General features: G+C 38.1%; 1 protein-coding gene across 1 annotated transcript in view; it reads right to left on the reverse strand.

Annotated features, from left to right (window-relative positions):
* Nucleotides 1–5,000, reverse strand: part of cadm1a (cell adhesion molecule 1a) — a 456,939-nt gene that overhangs the window by 77,598 nt on the left and 374,341 nt on the right. The window lies entirely within an intron of this gene.

The following is a 5,000-nucleotide window of genomic DNA, read 5'->3' on the forward strand; positions in this document are numbered from 1 at the left end:
GCTCTTACAGTTTCTGGGTTAATAACATAATATAGTATGCAGCTAGTTTAGGGTTTTCTAAATATCTGCTCTTACTTGAAAAAGTAAAAATAAACTCTGAATTTCCAAAGATAGCATTAGTGTCTAAAACTAAAAACTAATTATCTTCCCTCTAAGCAAACAGCCAATGACTGTGGTTAAAGGCCTACTTCACCAGTTGGAATATGAAGGTGTATTGAACTTGGAGATCCTATGTAGTATAAATGTGCAAAAATATATTAAATCGGATCATCTTAGCCTGAGAAAAGGCAGAAAGAGTTTTTTATGGTCTCACTGTCTAACCCTACAGTTTCCTTCTTGTGACATCACAGTAAGGGTCAGGATTAACAGGACAGCTGGGCCAAGGGAAGACTGAGGGAAGACTGAGGGAAGAAAAACCTCATTCATTATATTATAATAGTTATTTTATAATGATAGAACGCCGGTTCCGTATGGGTGAAGTATTCCTTTAAGACATACGACAGTCTCTCACTTGAATTATAAGTCCAAACTTTTCTTGTGAAGTTACAAACTTATTTTCCGCACCAACAAAACGAATGAATAGCAAATACAAGATGTCTGTCTCAAACTCTTCCTACGCAGAATTCATCTTAAGTATTCATCTTTCGACAACCATCGAAAATAACAGATTTGGGAGTGAATCTTTGCCTTTTAAAATGCAGATATGACCGGGTCCTTGGGTTTTTGAATTGAATTACATCTTCACACTTGGAAAAAAAAATAGTTTTCAATCATGCCTGTGAGTGAGTGAATGCAGAAATATCCTCCAATACAGAAGAGTTTGCAGGGTCACGGGAAAGAAAAAAAAAAGTAGGATTTTTTTTTTCTTTTTTTTTTTTTTTACTTGAGAAGTAAAAAGTTTCTATGTACTTGGAACTATGCAAAGAAGTGCGTTTTTGTCCTACCCAGTTAAAGGACTTCTTATAGTTTGCTGGTTGTTTGGCCTTACAGTTATAGGGCTCAATTGATTATTCATATAGTATAAAAAGACAGATTCAGAGGTCCAAGGTGTCTCTACAAAGAACACAATAAAGACACCTCACACACCTTTCATAAAATATGGTTAAAGAAATATTATAAAAACAAGGAAGTCAAAAGTTCATGTTTGGGATTTTTCTTGTGGTGAAATTCTTAATGCATCCTTGACACTTTATTAAAGTCCTTTGTGAACAACTTGTTATGTTGAAAGGTCAGTCCACTAAGTTTCCCTTTGACAAACCAACACAAAAAACTGAAACTTTTTGGACTCAGGTTTGCCACAAAAAAAAAATTGTTTGAAAAAATATGTTAAGGCCAGACAAAGACGGCCATTGCAGTAGCATTTCAAATATCTAATATACAAGTACAATATATTTCTATCAATGGCCTTGCTAAATATGTAGAGATGGGGGCAGTGAGTGGGTGGGTGTGTGTGTGTGGGGGGGGGGTGTCCTTGAGAAAAGGGTCGGAGAAGGTGATTTAGCCAAACAATTGCTTGCTGTCATGGGGCTAGCGTGAGACCGTGCATCACTCATTAAGCTTTTATGAAGCTAGATTTATTGCATGGGTTAGGGACACCTTTTTTGCGATTGCACTATAGCCAGCACTGAAATACACACACACACACACACGCACGCACGCACGCACGCACGCACGCACGCACGCACGCACGCACGCACGCACGCACGCACGCACGCACGCACGCACGCACGCACGCACGCACGCACGCACGCACGCACACACACACACACACACACACACACACACACACACACACACACACACACACACTTCTGATTAGTGTCTGTGCGCTAGGTAATATCAAATAGAAAATATGTTCTCAGAAGCAATGAAGAGGATAACTCATCACGATCGTACAAAATAGGAGGGATAGCTTTGCAAGACAGCAGAGTAGCAAAGGGAGATTGATTATTTTTACCCCCCTTCTGTTGTTCCCCCTAACAGACTGTCGCACAAGTGTGTTTGTGTCGCGTCGATAAAACAAATACTGGAAGAGAGAGAGAGAGAGAGAGAGAGAGAGAGAGGGGGGAGATAGAGGGAGGGAGACAGAGAGAGAGAGAGAGAGAGAGAGAGAGAGAGAGAGAGAGAGAGGGAGGGATGGAGGGAGAGAGAGGGAGAGAGAGAGAGAGAGTCTGCCTGCCAAGAGAAATACTGTAGGCCTACTACTGCTATGCTGAAATAGGTCTATACTGCTATATATAAACAAGAAAAATCCATTTTATGAAGAGACACTGAAGTTGAATATGGTAATTGTTTTATGTATAGATATCATCATAAAACCTTGCCAGTTGATTAGTGACATTGAAAGAATACTTTTTCTGTATTACAAGGTTTTCAGAAATGTTGGAATAGGTATGCAAATTTAGCAATATATAATTATGCATTCATTCTTTATCTTTTTAAAACAAACTAAAAGCTAAGATGTTGGATGAAGCCAATGTCCAACTTTGTACAACACATTTTTTGATAAAGCCTGTTCCATAATCGCTGATTCCACCTTTAGAGACCACTCCAAATGTTCAGTGTGTCTCGTATGACTATAGGCATATGTTTGATTAAGATGATCATTTTGGTTTGATTCTATCAACTACTGACAACATTTCTATCAAATTCCAATACATGTTTTGTCATTAAGAGCATTTCCATTAAAGGAATACTTCACCCATACGGAACCAGCGTTCTATCATTATAAAATAACTATTATAATATAATGAATGAGGTTTTTCTTCCCTCAGTCTTCCCTTAGTCTTCCCTTGGCCCAGCTGTCCTGTTATTCCTGACCCTTACTGTGATGTCACAGTAAGGAAACTGTAGGGTTAGACAGTGAGACCATAAAACACTCTTTCTGCCTTTTCTCAGGCTAGGATGATCCGATTTAAAACATTTTTGCACATTTATACTAAATAGGATCTCCGAGTTCAATACACCTTCATATTCCAACCGGTGAAGTAGGCCTTTAAGTAATGTAGAGATGAAGATTTGAGAAAAGTCCAGACTGGTCTCTTAATTTTTCCCGGCGCTGTAGGTAAAATGCTGTGTGGAATAGGGCAGTGAATTGCCCCAGATGGACATATAGTTTTCCTTATTGTTGTATTTAAATTAAAAACTACACCACAGTTCTGTTGACCAATTTACTCTACTCTACTTTTACTCTACATCTACTCTACTCTATATCTACTCTACTCTACATCTATTTTTTTTGCAATTTTTATTTTATTTGCTTCTTTTATTCGCTTTTAAATGTTTTATAATGTGTTTTATGTATTCTAATCTTGCCCCTGTAAAGCACTTTGAGTGGCCTTGTGTCTGAATTGTGCTATATAAATAAACTTGCCTTGCCTTTACCCTACTCTATAACCCTTAAAATATGACTTAGGCAATTATGCTGTTAGGCTAACGAGATGTAGAGTAGAGTAGATGTAGAATAGAGTAGATGTAGAGTAAAAGTAGAGTAGAGTAAATATGACTTAGGCGATTATGCTATGAGGCTAACGATATCCGTGTCTCCCTTAAAAAAAACAAGTGGGCACTTGCAATATAAAAAAAACATAGTGCTTCTTTGCAGGGTTGCTTCAACAAACTGATGTATCTGAGATGACAACTCTTTGCCTCATAACTGTCTGTGAACTGTTCCGACCGGGCAGGGTTATATAAAAGGAGAAAGCTAATGGGCTTCCTCAAAGGCCAGAACTGTCAAGTCCATTTTCTGTTGGTCAACTGTAGAAATCTGTGTGTCGGAATTCACTTTAGTTGAAGTCGACAAGAAAATATTTTTTTTTTGCACGGATATATTTTTCCTCGGCTTAAGCACGGTGGATTCTGTTGAAATAAATGATTTGTGACCGGGAAATGGAGACAGCGAGACAGTGGGGACTGTTTAATAGCTTGTGGCAAGTGGCAAATAGCTTCACCAAGGCAACTCCAATTATCCCAAAACATTGAAAGATCTATGGTTTAATCACACTTTTTATTATTATTATTTTACCAGTACAGCCCTGTTTATTGGCATCGGCGTACTAGGTCATTCTGTAGGAAGTCTGTTGACAAATCACTTTTTGGACACACAAAAAAAAAAAAAAAATCAGCGTGCCCACAGTATCAGAGATGTTCACTGACTTTGACAAAAATAATGACCTAGTATGCCTTTAACATAAAAAGAAAGAAAGAAAGAAAGAAAGAAAGAAAGAAAGAAAGAAAGAAAGAAAGAAAGAAAGAAAGAAAGAAAGAAAGAAAGAAAGAAAGAAAGAAAGAAAGAAAGAAAGAAATGCTACATTCTATCATTCTATTTAAAAATTTGTTTTTATGTGTGTGTGTGTGGGGGGGGGGAGCTGACCACTGAACTACGAGCGCCCCCCCTCCCCAATACATTTGCATTTTCAGCCACATTTTCATCGAGCATGGTTAGGGTTAGGGAGTACTATTTGGTTAAATAAAATATATGTTGTTCTACTTCATTCACTTTACTTTTGCTGACATTAAATTCTTTTTCCCGTTTGTAGAGGGTTGTGGTGGTGGGTTAGTTCAGGGTGATTGAATAGCCTCGCCTAACTTAAACCAAATGTCTGACCAGTTCATCAAAACTTAAATGTCAATATCTTTAATTTGGATTGATAAATATGCCTATAACTCTTTTTATATTCCTTACTATCATTCAACTAACTCCCCACATGACGTAGTTAGAAAGCATTTTGGTGGATTTGGGTTTCACATTGGCTTCAACGTTAACCATATTCTTTTGTAGCCAGGAAAGCTAGTAGCGTTTTGGTTAAATAAAACATATGTCTTTCTACTCTATTCCCTTAACTTTCGCCCCTAAAAAAACATTCTTTTATCGGTTTGCAGCGGGTGGCGGTGGCAGGGTTAGAGCAGGGTAATTGAAGTCACCAATGTGGTTGTCTCATAAGACTTCAGGCTAACGGCTTCTTGGAGTCTCTGACAGTCAGCGAAGGGCCCCGACCTGC

This window comes from Ammodytes marinus, assembly GCF_949987685.1.
Source record: "Ammodytes marinus genome assembly, chromosome: 14".
Lineage (NCBI taxonomy): Eukaryota > Metazoa > Chordata > Actinopteri > Uranoscopiformes > Ammodytidae > Ammodytes > Ammodytes marinus.